Source organism: Homarus americanus, unplaced genomic scaffold, assembly GCF_018991925.1.
Source record: "Homarus americanus isolate GMGI-L3 unplaced genomic scaffold, GMGI_Hamer_2.0 scaffold57980, whole genome shotgun sequence".
In the NCBI taxonomy this organism is placed as follows: Eukaryota; Metazoa; Arthropoda; class Malacostraca; order Decapoda; family Nephropidae; genus Homarus; species Homarus americanus.
The window spans coordinates 9561902-9585302 of record NW_024716703.1 but is presented as its reverse complement, the minus strand read 5'-3'; the positions used below and the strand labels follow the sequence as shown (position 1 = coordinate 9585302).

Genomic DNA, 23401 nt, shown 5'->3' with positions numbered 1-23401 from the left:
AGTTTCATTTCAACTTTGATCACTTTTGACCTTTTATAGTTGACCTTAATTATCCCCTCCTTAGAAACAACAACAACTTCATTTCCTGCTGTATATTTATTGGAGATATGGCTGAAAGAGAGACAGATATAGTAAGCAGCGAGACATACAGACATAGATATAGAAAGCAGAGAAAGACAATGAGAGACAGATATAGAAAGCAGAGAGACATAAATACACAGTTATAGAAAACAGAGAGATATAGAGACACAGATAATGCAAAAAAATTGGCAAATAAATAGAGAAAGAGAGAGAGAGAGAGAGCACGATAGAAGCTAAAAATGTGAGAAAGAGAAAAATAATAATGCCGACAGAGATAAGGAGAACAGAGAGAGGAAAAAAGATAATGAGATACAGAGAGATTTGGAGAAAAAGGGTAAACAGAGATATTGGAGATAAAGAAAGATGATGGGAAATATTGAACTACAGCGAAGGAAAAACTGAGGGGAAAGAAAGAAAGAAAGAAAGAAAGAAAGAATAAGGGATAAATAGAGAGAGAAACAGAAAGAGACAGACAGATTAAACGACCCACAACAGCGGCTAGCCATCACCTTAATCGCATAGAGGAAAGAAAAGAGAGAATTGTGGAAGACGTAACAGGCAAGAAGGGAAAATCAGAAAGAGAAAGAGAAACATACATAAAGAAGAGCAAAACGAGCTAGAGAAATAATGTTTAAGAATACGCACACAAGAAGATAACAAAGAGAAAGACAGAAAGACAGGAAAGGACAGAAAAAGAGGGAGATAAAGAGCGAGAGAGTGACCAACACAAGACAAAATAAACAAATAGCCTATGGAAAAGAAAAAGAGACCCGAGAAGCAGAGAGAGAGAGGAACCTGAAAAGAGAGTGACTCGGAAATCGGAAAGAGAGAGTTGGAGAGACAATAACAAGCACTATACATCATACACAAGAAGTAAGCAGACAAGAAGACAGGAAAGGAGAGACAGTGATAGAGGTGATAGGAAGTACCAGCGAAAAAGAGAAAGAAAGAAGTGTATATATATATATATATATATATATATATATATATATATATATATATATATATATATATATATATATATATATATATATATATATATAGAGAGAGAGAGAGAGAGATTATCGAGTCACACCACCACCCACCCTGAGCTTAACACGATAGGAGTGGGAGGTGGAATGGGTGATGGGAGGAACAGTGTAGTGGGTCGACCAGGTAATTCCAATTAGTCACTGTGGCACCATTAGACCCCATGCCATAACAACGTAGGTAAGTGGCTCTCCCTACTCATTAACCACTAACAAAGAAAGGCACTTTCACCACTTTACTACACACCACTAATGAACCTTGGCACTTTGTTTTCTGCTCTATAGAAGGGGCAAATGAAAGGCTACTGCAGACTCTTCCTAACTACTGTATGACGGCACCTTTGCTGGCTATAACTAACAAACCCTGGCACCCTTGTAGACTTCTACTAAGAAACGATGGCACTTCTTCAGATGAATGGCATTCCTGCAAGCTACCTCTTACAAGCGATGGTACTCTTGCTGGCTACCTCTTACAAGCGATGGTACTCTTGCTGGCTACCTCTTACAAGCGATGGTACTCTTGCTGGCTACCTCTTACAAGCGATGGTACTCTTGCTGGCTACCTCTTACAAGCGATGGTACTCTTGCTGGCTACCTCTTACTCTTGCTGGCTATGGTACAAGCGATGGCTACCTCTTACAAGCGATGGTACTCTGGCTACCTCTTACAAGCGATGGTACTCTTGCTGGCTACCTCTTACAAGCGATGGTACTCGTGCTGGCTACCTCTTTCAAGCGATGGTACTCTTGCTGGCTACCTCTAACAAGCGATGGTACTCTTGCTGGCTACCTCTAACAAGCGATGGTACTCTTGCTGGCTACCTCTTACAAACGATGGTACTCTTACAGGCTACCTCTCACAAACGATGGCACTCTTGTAGGCTACCTCTTACAAACGATGGCACTCTTGTAGGCTACCTCTAACAAACGGTGGCATACTTGAAGGCTTCTACCAGCAAACTATATCTAGCTATTATTAAGAATGACTGTCACTACCTCTCCCCTACTGCTACTAACTGCTGCCAAGGACGGAATGCCTGTTTCCTGATCATAAGTGCTCATGGAGATGTTACCAAACGATCATATTTCTTTTAGGTTGTTAACACTAATCACTAATTTAATAAAACACTTCTGTCCCCCTGTTACTAACAACTAAAAAGGCGTAACTCTATATTTTTGTTAACAGTAAACACCAACAAACAGGAAACATGACCTAATCTGGCTGCCAACTCGTAAGCATGACGCCATGATGATTCCCGCTAACAAAACACAAACACCACTTACCTAAGAAAGTCTCGATATTGTTCCATTAACTGTGAACCTCTTTTCAGCCCTTTGGGCTACCTTTAACTACTAACAGATCGTAACACTCACTCTGAAGTTCCCCTCACTAAATGCTAACCAACTTTATCGCTTTATCTCTCTCTCTCTCTCTCTCTCTCTCTCTCTTTGAGCTGCTTGTTACTGCTAATGACTGACAAATCTTGGCACTCCAAATGGCTCAAACTAACCAATAACAAAGCACGGCACTCTCATAAGTTTCTGCTAGCTATGAAAAAAAGCATGACAAGGCTTGATTTGCTGCCTACCTCGGCTGATTAATCATGGTAGATACAGAAAGCGAAAAAAAGACGGGCTGATGAACAGTGAGACAGGAAAAAGAGACAGACAATACGATACTCACTAACGACGGTGAGGTTAACGTAGGCGGTGGTTGAGGGAGAAATGCGGTAATCGACCCGGCAGGTGTAGATGCCTTGGTCAGGAGAGTGAGCGGGCTCTAGCACCAATGTGGGAGGCTCAGATGTGGGCAAGAAGTTTGCTCGCCCGCCCAGCACACCCTCGTCCGCCCACCGCACGCCAGAGGTGAACTCCCCATCCCGTGCGTCGTAACTGTCCAGGGGAAAAAGAAGGTTATTGGAACCCCGACTGTGGAAAATTGACTGGAAAACTAAAATTTTGGCTGGAAAACTGGAAAGATTGGACTTGAACGTAGACCTAGAGTTTAAACTGGAAAAATAAAAATGTAAATAGAGAATCAGCGATGAGATAAAGAGAACTTAAGACTTGGGAATCTGGAGTGCTGTCTGAGAATTACTAACTGGGAAATGAAGTAAGTCTGTGAACTGACCGAAGAACTGGAGTTTTGAATGAAATAGGAAATTAAGCTGAAAAACTGGATCAGCGACTAAAGAAGTTAATCTTTAACTAAGAAGAACAGTCTGTAGAAGTGGCATAGAGAACAGAACTGCACCAATAGAAAACCATCCTGGAAAATTGAAACCCTCGGGGAAATGAACGAATTGGAATAATAAAACATTGACAAAAGATTTAGAGACTGTTCAGAATATTTAGAGCCTTGATAAAAGAGAGCAGACTGGCAAGGGGAATTCTTGACTAAGACAAAATACAATGGAGAACCTGAACCGTGACTGGAAAATTAAAGTCTTGAACTAGTTTACCATCAGGAAAAGTGAATCCTTGACTGGGGAACTGGAGCCATGATTGGGAAGAAGCGACTGGGACATTGACTGGAAAGAAGTAACTGGGACATTGACTGGGAAGAAGCAACTGGAACCAATACTAGACACAGTCGACTGAAACACTAAAGTCTCGATTGATGGGAACCAATTGGATAACTAGATCACTAACTGGAAAGAATAAACAATAAAACTAAATACTCGAGTGAAAAAAAATATACAGACTTGAAAACTGAATCCTTAACTAAAAAGAATCAAGTGAAAAATTGGGACCTTGACCGGATAACTGGAGTGTTTGCTGTTGAAAACCAACTGGAAAACTGATTGGGAGACTGAAGACTGGGTGGAAAACCTAGATCACCGGAGGAGAAATCTGGTGAAAAAACTTTAACCAAGACCCTTCTGCCATTGACTGAAGCTTTAATGGCGCTCAAACTGTTCCTTTCTCCCCTTTGCCTTCTCTTTATTTTTTACTTCTCTCTTTTCTCACTATTTATCTGTCCCCTTTCTCTTCCTGGTTCTGTATGTCTATCTGTCTGTGTCTTTCTGTCTGTCTATATTTCTCTTTTCCACGTTATCCAGTTATCCTTGCTTACCCTTTCTCTTTTTTTTCTCTCATTCTCCTATTCCCCCACCTCTCTCTCTCCCTCTCTCTCTCTCTCTCTCTCTCGCTCTCTCTCTATCTCTCTCTCTCAGACATAACTTTTATCATACCTCCTGTGGCGCCGCAAGCTGGAACATTTCTTACTGGAGAAAGAAACAGGAGAGATGCACTTATTGCCTTCCTTATCAGGTCGCTCCTCGGTATATGAAATTACGTAGCCTCAACTATCTCAACCGGGGCGAAAGTTTTCAAGAACTTTTCGTCACACGCAACAATCGCGATAAGGAAACTCTGTCTTGACATTCCGCCAGAAATTTTTTTAAGAGAAATGAGTTGGTAAGTGAATGAAACACAGACGGGAATGAATGAATGAATGCGAAATTAATACATTGAAAGCGTCACAGTAATGAGATTTTTTAAGTTTCGAAATCAAACATATTTTTAGATATAAGTTTGTGTCTTTAAATAAATTGAATAAATTGGTCGGGAATAAATAGATGAACTAAATAAGTGAATAAAGGGTAATGAAATACACTGTTAGATGACTAAAAAGGTAAATCACTGTTGAAATAAAAGAAATAAATCGGATGAAATAATTAAGTACATAAGAGTGGCAATCGAAAAAAAAGAAGAACCAGATAGCAAAATAATGAAAAATAAATTAACAAAAGAAAGAACATGATTTTAGAAAAAGTAAATACAACAATAGAATAAACTGAATGAGAAAACACACAGAAAACAACCCGCCGTTAAGGATTTGCCAAGGAGTAAATCTTTCCTAATTTATTTTCGCTGTAAGTCGGAGTGTCTTCCTTTTTTTCTTTATTTTTTTTATTTTTTTCCGCCTTTTCATTTTACTTGTATTTTTAATTTTTCTTAATATTTCCTTATTTTTCTTTCATTTCTATTTTTTCCTTTTCATTTTTCTTTCAACATTTTCTTACTTTTCTCCTTCAATTCTTTTCTCTATAGTTATGGTTTTATTCCTCTTTTATTTCTCTCTCGCTCTTTCTTATTTTCCTTCTTTCCCACAAATTTCCAACAGACAACCTGATTACTTACTTCATCTGTTGGACCCGATATATAAAAAGAAGAAGAAGAAGAAGAAGAAAGTGTGTGTGTGTGTGTGTGTGTGTGTGTGTGTGTGTGTGTGTGTGTGTGTGTGTGTGTGTGTGTATAACAAGACAGAGGAAAGACAAGAATAAGGAAGGTAAATAAGCGGCGAAGAAGAAGAGAGAAACACAGAAACTCACATTCAGAGAGAGAGAGAGAGAGAGAGAGAGGGGGGGACAATACTTACGAAATATGGTTTGGGAAGATCCACAAACTAGCTCCTTTAGACCCAACCAACTATTCCAACAAGACCATGATTGCAACACACTAATTAGGGTCAAAACGCAAATGGCCATAGGATGTTCAATCAATCACTTTAATTAGGAAGAGGAAGAGGAAGTGGGGGAAGGAGAAGGGGGGGCAGGAAGGAGAGAGGGAGAAAGAGGGAGAGGAAGTGGAAAAGGATGAAGGGGAGGAAGAGAAAGAAAATGATAAGGAGAAAAACGAAGTAAAGGGAGAAGAAAGGGGGAAAAGGGAAACAAGGAGGGGGAGAGGAGGACTTGAAGGAAAACATAAGGAAGAGATGGAGGAAAAGAAAAGGATGAGGCGGAGAAGGAAAAGAGGGAAGAGAGGGAGATGGTAGATGGGTGAGGTGGAAATAAGAAGGAGGAGGAAGAGTGGGGAGATAATAAGAAAAATATAAGAAGGAAGAGGAGGGGGAAGATAAGGAGGAGGAGGAGGAGGAGTTGGAAGACGATGCAAGTCGTAATGAAGGTACTAGTAGTCAAGAAGATAACAGCGAGAGGAGAATGAAGAGGAGGAGGAAGAAGAAGAGGAAATCAAAACAGAAGAGAGAGAGAGAGAGAGAGAGAGAGAGAGAGAGAGAGAGAGAGAGAGGCAGGTGAGAGTGAGGAAGAAATTAAAGTCGTAGCAGTGATGTGAAGGGAAGATGAGAGAGAAAGGAAGGGGGTGACGTGAGGGTGGAAATGAAGTGGGAGGGTAAGGGAAAGGAAGGGCCAAAAGGGATGGGGTGATGTGGAGGGGAGATGACGGCAGAGATGGAGAGAAAGAAGAGGTTAAACGGGAAATGGGTGATGTAAAGGGAAGTAAGGGGAAGAGGAAAGAGATCTAAAAGAAATGGATTGATGAAACAGCAATGAAGGAGAGGAAGGGCATAGTAAAGAGGAAAAATATAATGTAAAGGGAGGGAAACGAATTAAAGGGTGGAACGGTTTAAAGGGAAAGGGGTGACTTAAAGGGAGTTGCAAGGAATAAAAGGTAAAGACGTAAGGGGAAGGGTAAAGGGAAGGTAGTGACGTAAAGAGGAAGGGAAGTTTAAATAGGTATGGGTCGTGTGACGGTGTTAGGGAAGGGGAAAGAGAGAAGGGTTAAAGGGGTAGAGGTGATGTGAGTGTGTGAAGAGGATAGGGAGGGCGGGAGGGAGGAGTCAGGAGAGTGGAAAGTGTAAATGTAGATGTAGTGGAGAAGAGAGAGGGTGGTGGGGAAGGGAAGGGTAGTGGGGGAAGGAAGGTGAGGTAGGAGGGAAGGAGGGTGGTGAAAGGGAGGTAAGTCAGGAGAGGAAGGGAGAGTGGGGAAGGGAGGTGAGGAGGAGGAAGGGGTGGTGGTGAAAGGAGGTAAGCAGAGAGGAAGGAGAGTGGGGAAGGAGGAGGTAGGAGGAAGGGTGGTGGTGAAGGAGGTGAGGCAGGAGAGGAAGGATGGTGGTGAAGGAGGTGAGCAGGAGGAAGGGGTGGTGGTGAAGGAGGTGAGGCAGGAGAGGAAGGATGGTGGTGAAGGAGGTGAGCAGGAGTGGAAGGGATGGTGGTGAAGGAGGAGGCAGGAGGGATGTGGTGAAGGGAGGTGAAGCAAGAGGAAGGGATGGTGGTGAAGGGAGGTGAGGCAGGAGATGAAAGTGTGGTGAAGGAGGTGAGGCAGGAGGAAGAGGTGGAGTGAAGGGAGGTGAGGCAGGAGTAGAAGGTGGTGAAAGAGGAGCAGGAGGAATGGGTGGTGGTGAAGGAGGTGGAGGCGGAGAGGAAGGATAGTGGTGAAGGGAGGAAGCAGGAGAGGAAGGGATGGTGGGGAAGGAGGTGAGGCAGGAGAGGAAGGATGGTGGTGAAGGGATGTGAGGCAGGGGAGGAAGGAGGTGGTGAAGGAGGTGAGGCAGGAGGGAAGGATGGTGGTGAAGGAGGGTGAGGCAGGAGAGAAGGGATGGTGGCAAAGGGAGGTGAGGCAGGAGAGGAAGGGGTGGTGGTGCAGGATAGTGAGTAGAGAGGAAGGGGTGGTGAAGGAAGGAGGTGAGGCAGGAGTGGAAGGGATGGGTGAAGGGAGGCAAAGCAGGAGAGGAAGGGATGGTGGGAAGGGAGGAGGCAGAGGAAGGATGGTGGTGAAGGGAGGTGGAGAGGGGAGGAAGGGGTGGTGGTGAAGGAGAGGAGGCAGGAGAGGAAGGGATGGTAAAGGAGGTAACAGGAGAGGGGATGGTGGGGAAGGAGGTGAGGAGGAGAGGAAGGGGTGGTGGTGAAGGGAGGAGGCAGGGGAGGAAGGTGGTGGTGGGAAGGAGGGGTGGAGGAGGAGGAAGGTGGTGAAGGAGCTGGAGGCAGGATAGGAAGGGATGGTGGTGAAGGGAGGTGAGGCAGAGGAAGGTGGTGGGTGCAGGAGGTAAGCAGGAGAGGAAGGATGGTGGGGAAGGAGGGAGGCAGGAGATGAAGGGCAGCAGGGAGGTGAGGAGGAGGAAGGGGTGGTGGTGGGATGGAGATGAGGCAGGAGGAAGGATGGTGGTGAAGGAGGAAAGAGAGAGGAAGGGATGGTGGGGAAGGGAGGAGGCAGGAAGGATGGTGGTATGGAGGTGAGGCAGGAGGAAGGGTGGTGGTGAAGGAGGAGGCAGGAGAGGAAGGATAGTGGTGAAGGGAGGTGAGGCAGGAGAGGAAGGGATGGTGGTAAAGGGAGGTGAGGCAGGAGAGGAAGGATGGTGGTGAAGGGAGGTGAGGCAAGAGAGGAAGGGGTGGTGGTGAAGGAGGTGAGGCAGGATAGAAGGATGGTGGTGAAGGGAGGTGAGGCAGGAGAGGAAGGATGGTGGGTGCAGGAGGTGAGACAGGAGAGGAAGGGATGGTGGTGAAGGAGGTGAGGCAGGAGAGGAAGGGAGTGGAGAAGGAGGTTAGGGCAGGAGAGGAAGGCAGGAGAAGGTGGAGGAGGCAAAGAGAGGAAGGATGGTGGTGAAGGAGGTGAGGCAGGAGAGGAAGAGGTGGTGGTCATGAGGGAGGTGGGAGAGGAAGGATGGGGTGAAGGGAGGTGAGGAGGAGGGAGGGGATAGAAGGAGGTGAGGCAGAGAGGAATGGTGGTGAAGGGAGGAGGAAGGAGAGGAAGGATGGTGGGTGAAGGGAGGAGGCAGGAGAGGAAGGGTGCTGGTGAAGGAGGTGGAGCAAGGAGAGGAAGGGATGGTGGTGAAGAGAGGTGAGGCAGGAGAGGAATGGTGTGGTGGTGAAGGAGGTGAGGCAGGAGAGGAAGGTGGTGGGTGAAGGAGGTGAGGAAGGAGAGGAAGTGGTGGTGGTGAAGGAGGTGAGGCAGGGGAGGAAAGGTGGTGGTGAAGGAGGTGAGGGAGGAGGGTGATGGGAGGTGAGGCAGAGGAAGGGGTGGTGGTGAAGAGGGTGAGAGGCAGGAGAGGAAGGGGTGGTGGTGAAGGGAGGTGAGATAGAGAGGAAGGGAGGTGGTGAAGGAGGAGACTGAGAGGAAAGGTGGTGGTGAAGGAGAGGCAGGATAGGAGGGATGGTGGTGAAGGAGGTGAGGCAGGAGAGGAAGGTGAGTGAAAGAGGTGGAGGGAAGGAGGAGAGGAAGGATGGTGGGTGGTGAAGGGAGGTGAGGCAGGATAGGAAGGTGGAGGGGTGAAGGAGGTGAGGCTGAGAGGAAACGGGTGGTGGTGGAAGGAGGTGAGGCAGGATAGGAAGGGTGGAGGTGAGGAGGGTGAGGTAGGAAAGGAAGGTGATGGTGGAGGGAGGAGGCAGGAGAGGAAGGGGTGGTGGTGAAGGGAGTTAGGCAAGAAAGGAAGGGGTGTGGTGAAGGGAGGTTAGGCAAGAAAGGAAGGGGTGGTGGTGAAGGGAGGTTAGGCAAGAAAGGAAGGGGTGGTGAAGGGAGGTGAGGAGGAGGAGGAAGGGGTGGTGGTGAAGGAGGTGAGGCAGGAGGGAAGGCATGGTGGTGAAGGGAGGTGAAGCAGGAGAGGAAGGATGGTGGTGAAGGGAGGTGGAGGCAGGAGGAGGAAGGATGTGGTGAAGGAGGTGAGGCAGGAGTGAAGGTGGTGGTGAAGGAGGTGAGGCAGGAGAGGAAGGATAGTGGTGAAGGGAGGTGAGGCAGGAGAGGAAGGATGGTGGTGAAGGAGGTGAGGCAGGGAGGAATGGGTGGTGGTATGATAGTGAGGCAGGAGAGTGAAGGGATGGTGGGTGAAGGGAGGAGGCAAGAGGAGGAAGGTGGTGGAAGGAGTGGAGGCAGGATAGGAAGGGATGGTGGTGAAGGGAGATGAGGCAGGAGAGGAAGGAAGTGTGGTGGAGGGGAGGTGAGACAGGAGAGGAAGGGATGGTGGGTGAAGGAGGTGAGGCAGGAGAGGAAGAGGTGGTGGGTGAAGGGCGGTGAGGCAGGAGAGGAAGGGTTGGATGTGAAGGAGGTGAGGAGGAGAGAAGGGCGGATGGTGGAGGGAGGTGAGGCAAGAGAGGAAGGGTGGTGGTGAAGGAGGTGAGGCAGGAGAGGAAGGGAGAGATGGGAGTGAGGCAGGAGGAGAAGGGATGGTGGCGAAGGAGGTGAGGCAGGAGGAGGAAATGGTGGTGGTGAGGGAGGTGAGGGAGGAGTGGTGATGGGAGGTGAGGCAGCAGAGGAAGGGGTGGTGGTGAAGGAGGTGGGAGGCAGGAGAGGAAGGTGGTGGTGAAGGGAGGTGAGAAGGAGGAGGAAGGGGGTGGTGGTGGAGGGAGGTGAGACAGGAGAGGAAGGGTGGTGGTGAAGGGAGGTGAGGTAGGAGGAAGGGGTGGTGGAGAAGGGAGGTGAGCGAGAGGAAGGGTGGTGGGTGAAGGGAGGTGAGGCAGGAGGAAGGATGGTGGTAAAGGAGGTGAGGCAGGAGAAGAAGGATGGTGGTAAAGGAGGTGAGGCAGGAGGAGGAAGGGGTGGAGGAGAGGTGAGGCAGGAGAGGAAGGGTGTGTGGTGGTGAAGGCAGTAGAGGAAAGGGTGGTGGTGAAGGAGGTGAGGCAGGAGAGGAAGGTGGTAGGAGGGAGGTGAGGCAGGAGAGGAAGGTGGTGGGTGAAGGAGGTGAAGAAGGAGAGAAAGGATGGTGGGTGGTGAAGGAGGTGGGGCAGGAGAAGGAAGGAATGGTGGTGAAGGGAGGTGAGGCAGGAGAGAAGGGTTGAGGAAGGGAGGTGAGGCAGGAGAGGAAGGGTGGTGGAGGGAGTGTGAGTGCAGGAGATGAAGGAAGCAGGTGGTGATGTGGCAAGGAGATGAATGCAGGTGAATGGATGCGATGATGAATGCGGCAGAATGGAGGCACGCTGGAGATGGTAGTGTGGGCAGGTAGATGAGTGGTGAGTGAATGGGCGTGGGTTGAGTGGAGCTGGTGCTGGGAGATGGTATGTGTGGGTGAAGGCAGTAGATGCTGGTGGTGAAGGAGGTGATGATGCGATATAATGTGGCAGATGATGCGTGATGAGAGAAGGGTGAATGAGCGCAGAGAGAAGGGGTGATGGTGTGAGCAGAGAGAAGGGCTGCGGTGGGTGTTGCGCAGATGAAGTGTGGGTGAGGGATGGAGGCAGAGGAATGGGTGTGGTGAAGGATGGATGGCGGAGAGGAAGTGTGTGGTGGCGAGATGCGAAATGGAAGTAATGGGTGCGGTGGTGAATGATGGAGGCGATAATGGTGGTGAAGGGCGAGGTAAGCAGATGGTAGAGGGGTGAAATGAGGGATGGTGAATGAGGGGAGGTGGAATGAATGTGGGTGAGGAGATAGGTGGTGAAGGGGGCAGGTAGTGGGTGGTGGTGAATGTGAGTGTGATGATGGGTGAAGTGTGACAAGAAAGTATGGGTGATGGTAGGTGAAAGGAGTGAGGCAAGGGAGGAGGTGGTGGTGAAGGAGGTAGTAGAGAAGGGTGTGGGTGAAGGAGGAGGTAGAGAGTGTGGGTGAAGGAGGTGAGGTAGGAGAGAAGGGTGGGTGAAGGAGGTGGAGGCAGGAGAGGAAGGTGTGGTGAAGGGGAGGTGAGGCAGGAAAGGAAGGGATGGTGGTGAAGGGAGGTGGAGGAGAGGAGGTGTGGTGAAGGAGGTGAGGCAGAAGAAGGATGGAAAGGTGAGAGAGGAGGTGTGGTGAAGGGAGGTGAGTGAAGAGGAGAAGGGTGTGGTAATGAGCGGAGGAGAAGGAGGAATGGGTGTGTAATGGAGGTGAGGTAGGAGATGGGGGTGTGGTGATGGAGTGAGGTGAGATGAGGGCGTAGTGAAGGAAGGGTGAGTGTGAATGGGAGGTAGTGAGGAGAAAGGAAGGTGGTGGAGGTGGGAGGAGGAGAAGTGTGGTGAAGGGAGGTTAGGCAGAGCTGAAGGGTGGTGAAGGGAGATGAGGCAGGAAAGGAAGGGGTGAAGGGACGGTTAGGAGAGGTAGGGTGTGTGGTGAAGGGAGGTGAGGGAGAGGAAGGTGGTGAAGGAAGGTGAGGTAGGCGAGAAAGGTGTGGTGAAGGGAGGAGGTAGGAGAGGAAGGGTGGAGGGAGGGAGGAGGAGCTGAAGGCTGGGATGAAGGAAGAGGAGAAGGAAGGGTGTGGTGAAGGACTTGAGGGAGGAGAGGAATGTGTGGTGAAGGGATGTGGTAAGGATGTGTGGTGAAGGGACTTGAGGTAGAGAGGAAGGTGAAGGGGAGGTGAGAGAAGGGAGGTTAGGCAGAGCTGAAGGTGAAGGGAGATGAGAGGAAAGGAAGGGTGTGGTGAAGGGACTTAAGGTAGGAGAGGAAGGGTGTGGTGAAGGGAGGTGAGGTAGGAGAGGAAGGGTGTGGTGAAGGGTGGTGAGGTAGGAGAGGAAGGGTGTGGTGGTGAAGGGAGGTGAGGTAGGAGAGGAAGGGATTTTGGTGAAGGGAGGTGAGGTAGGAGAGGAAGTGTGAGGTGAAGGGAGGTGAGGTAGGAGAGGAAGGGTGTGGCGGAGGAAGGTGAGGCAGAAGAGGAAGGAATGGTGGTGAAGGGAGGTGTGGCATGAGAGGAAGGGGTAAATTAACTTCAACTTACATGAGCTTGTTGGCAATATTGCATGGGTGGTTAGTGAGTGCCTAGTGAAGAGAGATGAAAGGGCAGTGACCGGTATATGGAAGTGTTGGGGGGGATGTTGGTGGTGGTGTTGGAGAGACAATGGTAGTTTAGTGTTGGGGGAGTGGTAGTGTAGTGTTGGGGGAATGGTGGTGTAGTGTTAGAGGAGTGGTGGTGTAGTGTTAGAGGAGTGATGGTTAGTGTTGGAGGAGTGGTGGTGTAGTGTTGGGGAGAGTGGTGATATGGTAGTGGATATGGTTTTTTGTTTTTACGGGGAATAACCCACCCGGGCACAGGTCATCGATCCACAACGAGGCCTAGGGGGTGAAAAATAGGAGTAAAAAGAATTTTAAAATAGAAAATATAAAGATTATATTAATCTACACTACGAAGATTCCGGAAATCCAGCTTTTTGAAGCGAGACAGATTGTCTGGGTATGGAAACACAGAAGAAGGCAGAGCATTCCACAGTTTGGCTGTGTGAGGAAAGAAAGGTGTACTATAACGGGTTATTCTAGTGTGACCACAGAGAAACGGTGGGCACCCCGGGCAAGACGAGTGTTACAAGCCCACGGGCTTGCCGGCAGTACACAGGATGCCAAATACACCGAACATTGCCCGTTAAAGTACCTGTAAAAGAGACAAAGTGAAGCAACATTGCGGCGAAGAGAAAGAGAAGAAAGATTATTAACTAAAGGAGGAGAGTTAATAAGACGAAATGCCTTTGATTCCACCCTATCTAACAGTTGGACAGAAGAGCCACCCTAGATATGAGAGCAGTACTCCAAGTTAGGACGAATGAATCCTTTATATACTTGAAGCAACTACTCAGGAGTGAAGTAGCTACGGCATTTGTACAGCATTACCAGCTTTCGGGAGGCAGCTTTAGCATTGTTGAGGATGTATGGCTTCCATGACATATTAAAGGAAATGGTGAGACCTAGCATATCTATTTTAGAATTTGGCAGAATGATTGCGTCCTGAAATGTGATTGGTGGGAGATCATCTAATTTGGAAAGTGTAATTGGTAAATACTGAGTTTTATTACTATTGAATTTAACAAAGTTTGTACCTCCCCATTCAGAGATGCTGCACAGATCCGCATTGATGGATGTAATGATGTCAGCTCTAGAAACAGATCTAGTTTGAGAGTTAGGTGGAAGGGGAAAATGTGAAAATCAGTGAAGAGTAGAATCATCGGCGTTGGGGAGAAGTTTGCTGTGTGGTGTTGGAGACACAATGGTAGTGTAGTGTTGGGGAAGTGGTGGTGTAGTGTTGGAGGAGTGGTGGTGTAGTGTATGAGAGTGGTGGTGTAGTGTTAGGTGTTGGAGAGATAATGGTGGTGTAATGTTGTAGTGTTGGGGGAGATGTCTGTGGTGTAGTGTTTAAAAGAGTGGTGGTATGGTGTTGGAGATAGTGGTGGTGTGGTGTTGGATATATACTGGTGCTATAATGTTGGTGAAGTGATCGTGTAGTGTTGGAGAAACTGTTGTCGTGTATTATGAGAGACAGACAAATAGATTGATAGCAAGACGAGCGTATAGTTTTAGAGGAAAATAAACAGGAATACAGCGAGATAAACAGAGACAAGAAAATAAAGAGACACCAAAAGAGAGAGGTGGAAATGAGTGGATAAAGAGTGAGAGAGAGAGAGAGAGAGAGAGAGAGAGAGAGAGAGAGAGAGAGTTACCTGCAGTTCCCATGTCTATATTAAACGTCTTACTTGCTGGTGCACAAATTTCAACTTCTCGCCTCTCCGCGTTTCCTGTACCTCTCTCTCTCTCTCTCTCTCTACACTTGACCTACAGGACCACCTAACATGCCCCCCAGTCCCCAGAGGAGCTTCAGACTCTTAAGAGATTTATATGTCATATTTACTACGTTAACTGAAGCAAGGAAAACATATCTAGTTATAATAATCTCAGCGTTCAGTTTCAACACGATTATTACCACCATTTCCTGTCTCAGCCAGTGAGCCACTTATCCAAGTTAAGGGTGAAAAATTAACTTAAGAACCTTTGAGAATCCATTAATGTGTCTCAGTTTAAGTTAACTAGTTAAATCCTCTCTCACATTTCTCGTTTAAGAGGAATTAACATAAGATTCATTGAGAATCTGTTCTTACGTCGGAGCTTCAGTGAGCCAATTAGGAGCGTCTCATATATTAAGTTGGGAGGAAATTAGCCTATGAGCTTTTGAGAATCCATTTTTAGGTCGAAACTCAAGTGAGCCATTTAGACGCGTTCTTTCATATTCTAGTAGGAGAAGAAATAAGTTAACATCCTTTGAGAAAATATCTTTGTGCTGTAGGTTAGTTGATGTAGATAAAGGAGCCCTCACATTTCCAGTTAAGGGAAGGAATTAACCCATGATCCTTTGAGGTTGCAGGTTAAGACAGCCATCTCCCCCTTACATCTCTAGGTAAGAGGAAAATTTAAAATTACTACTGTACTATCCTGTATGAATGTATCTGTACGTCGTAGCTTAGGTGAACCAGTAAGATGTATTCTCACATCTCCAGGTAAGGGAAAACATTATTTTACAAGCCTTTGATAATCCAGTTCGAGGTTGCTATATGAGTTATAGTTACAGTTAAAACATGGTGTTCCTGCTGCTCTCTTGAAGGCGGGAGGGGAGAGTGGAAGGTTATGTATGAAAAATGGACCCACAAAGTTTGGAAATGCCACGAAGAAAAGACAGAGGTGCAGGAGAACACATATAAGGTATGGAAACGTGGACCTATGTTATGATCATAGAGGCTGAGGGCTGGATATATGTGGGTAAACAGATGAAAAGGTTGGTAGTGGGATAGAAATGTAGACAGTGGGGTTGAAATGCAAGTAGAGGGATAGAAACTAGACAGTAGGATGGAAATATAGTCAAATGTACAGAAACGCAAGAAATGGGATAGAAATGTAGGTAGAAAGATGAATTCATAAGCTGGTGAGTGGAGCACGTTGGGTGATGGCCAGGCGAGCAGGAGAAAATAAACATGTGTCATTGTAAACATATGACCCACAAGAAAAGTTCAGAGGAACAAGAAGGCCAGCGAGCAGACTGAGATGGACCTGGGAACAAACAAGCAGGAGTAGAGGAACCTGTCAGCAAACAAGCAGGAGGAAAGGAACCTGTCAACAAACAAGCAGGAAGCGAGGAACCTATCAGTAAGCAAGCAGAAGGAAAGGAACCTGTCAACAAACAAGCAGGAGGAGAGGAACCTGTCAGTAAGCAAGCAGGAGGAAAGGAACCTGTTAGCAAGCAAGTCGGAGGAAAGAACCTGTCAGCAAGCAAGCAGGAGGAAAGGAACCTGTCAGCAAGCAACAGGAGGAAAGGAACCTGTCAGCAAGCAAGCAGAGGGAGAGGAACCTGTTAGCAGGCAAGTAATAAGAAAGGAACCTATCATTAAGCATGTTGAAGGAGAATGACGTGATAGCATGCAAGCAGGCGAAGAAAGGCCTAGCATGAAGAAAGGGGTAGAAGGAGAATGGGTGGAAGCAAGCAAGCAGGGAGAAAGACTGAATGCAAGCAAGAGACAGAAGGAGGACGAGTGGCAGCGAGCAGGAACAACAATGGCACCAAACTTGCTTTTGTCCAGTCAGGAAACCCAATTGATAGTCCCCTGTTTCTGCTATGTCTTCTTTGTGAGAGTTAAGGCTGTGTACACGTTGGCCGGCAACACTCAACACGACTTCCATCTCTCTCTCTCTCTCTCTCCCTCTCTCTCTCTCTCCCTCTCTCTCTCCCTCTCTTTGTGGATTTGTCTCTTTTAATTGCCCTTGTTGTATCTTCTTGTTTTTTCTTACTCAGATAATTTATAAACTGGCTAGTCTCTCTCTCTCTCTCTCTTTCAGTTCCGGTTTTTGCATGGAGGAGGCTTTTGTGTGGCTATGTTGTGAACAAGCAATAAATGTGTTGACTTCAGGCTGTACTGGATAGCAACCCTGGAAAAATTAACATGAAAGTGGAATTATTTAACCTCATTGTATTCAACCTTCGAGTTAGCGTAGATATTAAGCACTGCAGAAGAACTTTTTTTTTGTTACATGCGTGTATTATATATATATATATATATATATATATATATATATATATATATATATATATATATTGTTATTTAAGATACGTATATATGAAGTGTTTACTATATATTAACTTCTTCAAGCTTTTTCTCGCTATAGTTTGAATTAAGATCAAACACACACACACTGTTCCTTCATTCGTCGTCGTATGTTCACTCTCATACATACGCTTTGACATATGATACTCTCCTTACTCTATTGCTTACGAAATTAACTACTGCATTACATTAAATAATACAAAGATGATACAATAGTGTGGAGGCTACAAGAACCGCTGCTCTGTGGTGCTGTTGAGGATCATAATTTACACCCGGAAAAGTCAAGTTAGTGATACACAACACATTTGTTCTGACGGACTCGTGGAAACTTGGAGAGTGAACAGCTGAACACACTCAAGCTAGATAATTATATAAAAAAAGACTAATTTTAGACGTGTATATAAATCCTGAGAAAGTACATAGGTGGTGTAAAAAAAGTGAGGAAAAAATTACTAAGAGAGCAGCCGCTGTGGTGGAGGTTATAAAAGCAGTTGGTGTAAAGTGGACTGGACTCGTGATGAGGCAGGGCGAGAGGCCAGTGTACTCGGTGTAGAGGACAACGACCAGCTACAGTGACGCCCTGAGGCTGACGGATGTTGAGCGGAGAAAATGGGATTGATAATGGAGCCGAGGGAATCAGCAGACTTATACAGTGTATATATTTACATAATAACAATAACTTTTGATTGGCCATATAGTTGTAGGTCCTTCATCGCTTCATAAAATAAAAACTCGAGTGAACACCGAGTGACGTCACGAGTCATAACGCGCCTCTACAGCACGAGAGACAGAATGCCATCTCAGCTTCCCTTGCTATGTTACGTTACATCCTCTTAATATTGTAACGAATTAAATTTTACCCTATATTAACTATTGCCATTGGTTATATCAATAACAATAAAAGTTTATTCCTATTTAGCGTGTCACACACATACACTCTCACACACACACACACATATATATATATATATATATTATATTATATATTTTATATATATATATATATATATATATATATATATATATATATATATTATCACTGTAGGTGCGCGTGATCCAAGTATACTCTGATAACCACAAAAAGGAAAGAAAACACAAAGTTCCCAAGCTTGTAATTTCACATCTTGAGGTAGTACAGACTAAAATACAAACCAAGGTATATATACAGAGGAGGTGAGACCAGGTACAATGATCAGGTATTAGGTAATGCCCTACTAATCTTTAAATAGCACACAACAGTTTGGTGGTCAGGTCAGATGGTCAGGTGACCCGACCTTCTCACCTGGTTACAAATCTTCTTAATTACAAAATTGTCCAGCTTGTACATGCCGTTACTCAAATTCATGTTGAATGCTTCGGTATGTTTAATAAGACTAGATTCTATGATGTTCCTACTATCAATTGAATTACATGGTAATGAGGAGGCATTATCCCAGTCAATACTGCTTGTTATCCCTCAAATGAACAAACAGAGCATTGGATTCCTGGCCTGTCCTAACACTGTATTTGTGTTGTTTATTCTAGTTGCAAGATCTTTACCTGTCTGACCTAAGTAAAACATATTACATTCCTTGCAAGGAACTTTATAAATGCAATATTGTGTTGTTGGGGAGTTCTTGTTAACATTTGTTTAACAGTGCATGAGTTTTTAAATGCCACATTGACGTTCCGTTTTTAGTTGTGAAGGAATGTGTGAGAAATTTTTGTGAAATGGTAATATTAAGATATTCTTATGGTCATGGGTGGGCTTGGGATCAGTTCTATAAAAGTTTTCTTAGTAATGTTTAGGCATTTGTCTATGAAAGATCTAGGGTATTTAAGGTTTGAGCCAATATTATATATATATTTGTATTCCTCATCAATGAATTCGGACTGCAATTCTCAAGGCACGTAAAACATTGTTGAAAATACTGACTGTTTGACTTTATTACGGTGGGCAGAATAATAATGAATGTATGAACACACATTAGTTGGTTTTCTATAAATACTGAACTTGAAAGTGTTACCTATTCTGTGTATCAGACAGTCTAGGAATGGCAATTTACAGTCTTGCTCTAATTCCACAGTGAATTTGATCGAGGGGCTAAGTTGTTAAGTTGTGGCAGGAAAGCGTTTAGGTCCTCATTACATGGCCAGAGACATAATACATCATCAACATATCTAAACTAGACTGCTGAAGGTGGTAAGATATTACTTAATAGTTTCTTTTCAAAGAATTCCATATATAGGTTGCTTAATACAGGTGAGAGTGGATTACCCCTGGTCAATTTTGATGTAACATCACTCTTTACAAAGCTCCCAGTTGATTATTTACTAGAGTTCCTCATAGATTCCCTGGATGATATTTCACTGCCCGTCTCGAAAGACGACTTCATCGAACTCATTAAACTATGTATTAAGGACTGCAAATTCGAATTCAATGGAGAATATTACATAAGAACATAAGAATGGAGGAAACTGCAGCAGGCCTATTGGCCCATACTGGGCAATGGGTAATCCACTCTCACCTGTATTAAGCCACCTATATATGGAATTCTTTGAAAAGAAACTATTAAGTAATACCCGAGGCACCGACTCTATTCAGAGATAGTGAAGAAAACAAATTAAGTGAGATAGTAGTGACTAGTAACGATGTTAGTAAGCAAATAGACAAACTAAAGCCTAATAAGTCACCTGGTCCCGATGAGATATTTGCCAGAGTATTAAAGGAATGTAAGGAAGAGCTTAGTATGCCCTTAGCAAAGTTGTTTAACATGTCATTAAAAACAGGTGTAGTACCAGAATCCTGGAGGATAGCGAATGTAATACCGATTTTCAAGAAGGGGGATAGATCACTATCCTCTAACTACCGCCCAATCAGTCTAACATCAATAGTAGGCAAATTACTGGAAGCAATCATTTCAAACTCTATTCGAAATCACCTGGAGAAGCACCTATTGATCAATGATTCCCAGCATGGCTTCACAAGCGGACGTTCTTGCCTAACTAATCTATTAACATTCTTTTCATCAGTTTTCGAATCAGTGGACGAGGGGCACAATTATGATGTGGTATATCTCGACTTTAGCAAAGCCTTCGACAGAGTCCCCCACGAAAGACTAATTAGAAAGGTAGAAGCTCATGGCATCAAAGGTGACATCCTTAAATGGATTAGGGCGTGGTTACAGGACAGGAAACAGCGAGTGAGCATTAACGGCACTAAGTCCCATTGGAGCACAGCGTCACAAGTGGAGTTCCCCAAGGCTCAGTACTTGGACCATTATTATTTATTATATACATAAACGACATAGATATCGGCATTGACAGCAACATAAGTAAATATGCTGATGACACTAAAATAGGACGTGTTATCAAATCGGCGAGGACTCCAGCAAAACTACAGGAAGATCTAAACAAATTTTTCGAATGGTCTGAAAAATGGCAGATGAAATTCAACGTCGACAAATGTAAAGTACTCAGTATAGGAGATGTAAACAGAACCAGATACCAGATGAACAACGATGCCATAGAAAAATCCGACTGCGAGAGAGATTTAGGAGTAATGATAAGTAGGAACCTTAAGCCAAGTAAACAATGTGTTTTTGCTCGTAACAAGGCTAATAAAGTACTTGGGTTCATACAAAGGAGTGTTAGTTACAAGACTAGCGAGGTCATCCTAAAACTGTATCTTGCTCTTGTGAGACCACACCTGGATTAAGCAGTTCAGTTCTGGTCACCGTATTACAGAATGGATATAGAATCCTTGGAAAGAATTCAGAGGAGAATGACAAGACTAATCCCGGGCATTAGGAACTTTGAGTATAGAGACAGGTTAAAGCATCTTAATTTGCACTCCCTTGAGAGACGTAGAGCGAGGGGCGACCTGATAGAGGTGTATAAGTGGAAGGCAGGGCTAAACAAAGGGGACATTACAAAGGTACTCAAACTATCCAACCAGGAGCGAACTCGTAACAATGGTTTTAAATTAGACAAATTTAGATTTAGGCGTGAAATGGGTAAACACTGGTTTGGAAACAGAGTAGTGGATGAATGGAACAAGTTACCAAATATCATCATTAACTCGAATACGCTGAATTGCTTCAAACATAGGTTGGATGCTCATATGAGCAATAGGGGTTGGGTGTAAACGGGACTGCCCAGTATGAGCCAATAGGCCCGCTGCAGTTTCCTCCATTCTTATGTTCTTATGTTCTTATTGCATTGACTGGGATAATGCCTCCTCAATATTACCATGTAATTCAAATGATAGTAGGAACATCATAGAATCTAGTCTTATTAAACATACCGAAGTATTCAACATGAATTTGAGTAACGGCATGTACAAGCTGGACAATTTTGTAATTAAGAAGATTTGTAACCAAGTGAGAAGGTCGGGTCACCTGACCATCTGACCTGACCACCAACCGTTGTGTGCTATTTAAAGATTAGTAGGGTCATTACCTAATACCTGACCATTGTGGACCTGGTCTCACCCTCCTCTGTATATATACACCTTGGTTTGTATTTCTCTTTAGTCTGTACTCACCCCTGAAGATGTGAATTACACGAAAGCGCTTGGGAACTTCGTGTTTTCTTCTTTCCTTGTGGTTATCAGCATATATATATATATATATATATATATATATATATATATATATATATATATATATATATATATATATATATATATATATATATATATATATATATATATATATGTGTGTGTGTGTGTGTGTGTATGACCCACGCCCACTACTGTGCGGATGTGGTGGTTAAGATCAGATTTAGGAAGCTTGAGACAAGGAGAGGTCAGATGCCAGATATTGTAGGAAGCTTTAGAGACACCATGAGCAACAACACAGAATTACAGGAAATGTCAAGAGCAAAGTCAAGGTTGTGAGTCAGAAGCGCAACCAAGTCTGTGTGGTGAAGTCAGCTGAGGTAACCTTTAAGACCTGATGATGTTGCAGGTGTTGGATTAGTCGTTTGTTTATGAAGGATTTTTGAGCTTGAAGATTCTTAAGGTGAGAATTATGGCACGGTAGTTGGTGGAAGAGATGTGGGTCAAGTGTCTCGGGAACAGGGTGGATATGGATTATTTCCATGATTATATACAGATTTGTTGAGTGTACCAGGGATTGGCTGAGGGAGAGGGGTAACAGGGTTCAGCAAGCTTTAATAGTGAGGAGGAAGCAGGTTGCGTTAACGGGTGATATCTTGAGAGAGACTTGTCGCTGATGAGTGATGTAATAATAATAATAATAATAATAATTAACGGTTTATTGAAAGAGCTTGGCAGCCAGAAGGCTGAAAATATACAGTTACATATTTGGGGAATGGGTTACGAATTACAAATAATATACAAGTGACATAAGTGACACAAATAAGACATATAGTAACTTAGATGGGGATCAGCTCAAACTACAGTTCATTTCAACATAGTGACAGTGTAGGGAGCAGTGTTTACTGGGAGTGAATACACTGATTTATTACATGTTATTGATAATTTTTACAATGGTTGGGACTGGGCTGTTCTTATAGCGATCAGTTCGTGCACGTATGGGCTGGATGCGGTTGTGGTGTCGAACAGCAATTCTCGGACAGGGGATCTCAGGTGGTAGTAGGGGCCGGTGTCGGGGATGGTGTAGAAGCTTCTTACCAAATTTGCAGATGAGGCCGTGGTGATGGTCAGTGAGAGTCGAAAGGGTCAGTGTGTTGAGCGCTTCTTGATATGTGGTGTAGGAAGGGGAGAGAATAATCTTGCATGCCCTCTTTTGCACTTTTTCTAGGTGTTTACGTTGTGTGGCATTTAGGGAGGAAGACCAGGTGGGGGAGGCATAGGTGAGCTTGGGAAGTATGAATGTTGTGTATACACTGAGGAGCTCGTGTGCGGGAACTCCGAGGGACTTGAGTCGGCGGAGGAGGTGGAGACGGAAACTGGAGGATTTGACAACTTCACTGACGTGTGGTTTCCAATTTAGTTTGTTGTCTATGGTGACGCCGAGGAGCTTCGTGGAATCTACAACCTGGAGTGTGTTCGGACCTAGGGTAATGGAGGGAGGTGGGACAATGTCGGAGGAGAGGTTGATGTGCATAACCATGGTCTTGGTATGGTTGATGGTGACATGGTTGTTGGTGGCCCAGTTTTGGAGACTGTTCAATAAATCCTGAAGGGCGGTATAGTTGTGTGAAGAGACAGAGGTAAAAATAGATTTGAGCTGTAGTTCTGAAAGAGGAACCGTAGCAGAACACATCTTTTCCGGTAAAAAAAATAAAGAAATGACAACCGATGAAGGAAAAGTGTGTAAAATAATAATAATAATAATTAAAGGTTTATTGAAAGAGCATGGCAGGCGGAAGGCTGAAAATATACAGTTACATAATTGGGGAATGGGTCTCTTGTGTGTGTGTGTGTCTGTGTGTGTATTAAGCGGGAAAAGTTTTGTACCTTAGCTCTTTCTGTTTTTAAGGTGTTTATATTCCAGTCCAATGATTGTTGGAATTGTGTTGTACAGTGTTGGGTTTGCTCTTTGCATCTGAAGCAGGTGTTGCTCATGGGTGGTTCGAACCGAGTCACAGTGTGGGTGTAACCGTATGGCTGGTCTTTTGGCTCCTTTCCTCTGACTCAGTTGGTCATCTGTTACGTGTGAGTATTCCTTATTATTTATTATCGTTTTTTGTTTATGGTTCCTATGGTGTTATTTGTGTTTTAAGGGTGCCTTGTGTAATGTTTCTTCATTATTATGTATGTACAACTTGTGTGTTTGAAATTGTGCAAATATAATAACATGTTGACGGTTACTACTAAAATAATTAGACACTAGTC

The 23401-nt window shown here is 44.8% G+C and overlaps 1 protein-coding gene across 1 annotated transcript in view; it reads right to left on the bottom strand.

Moving 5' to 3' along the window:
* The window catches only part of LOC121858277, a 204206-nt gene that overhangs the window by 167820 nt on the left and 12985 nt on the right, over positions 1-23401 (bottom strand). The window contains exon 2 of the mRNA XM_042354587.1: positions 2793-3001. The gene's annotated coding sequence lies outside the window, so the exon portion shown is untranslated. The remainder of the gene's footprint in view (positions 1-2792; positions 3002-23401) is intronic.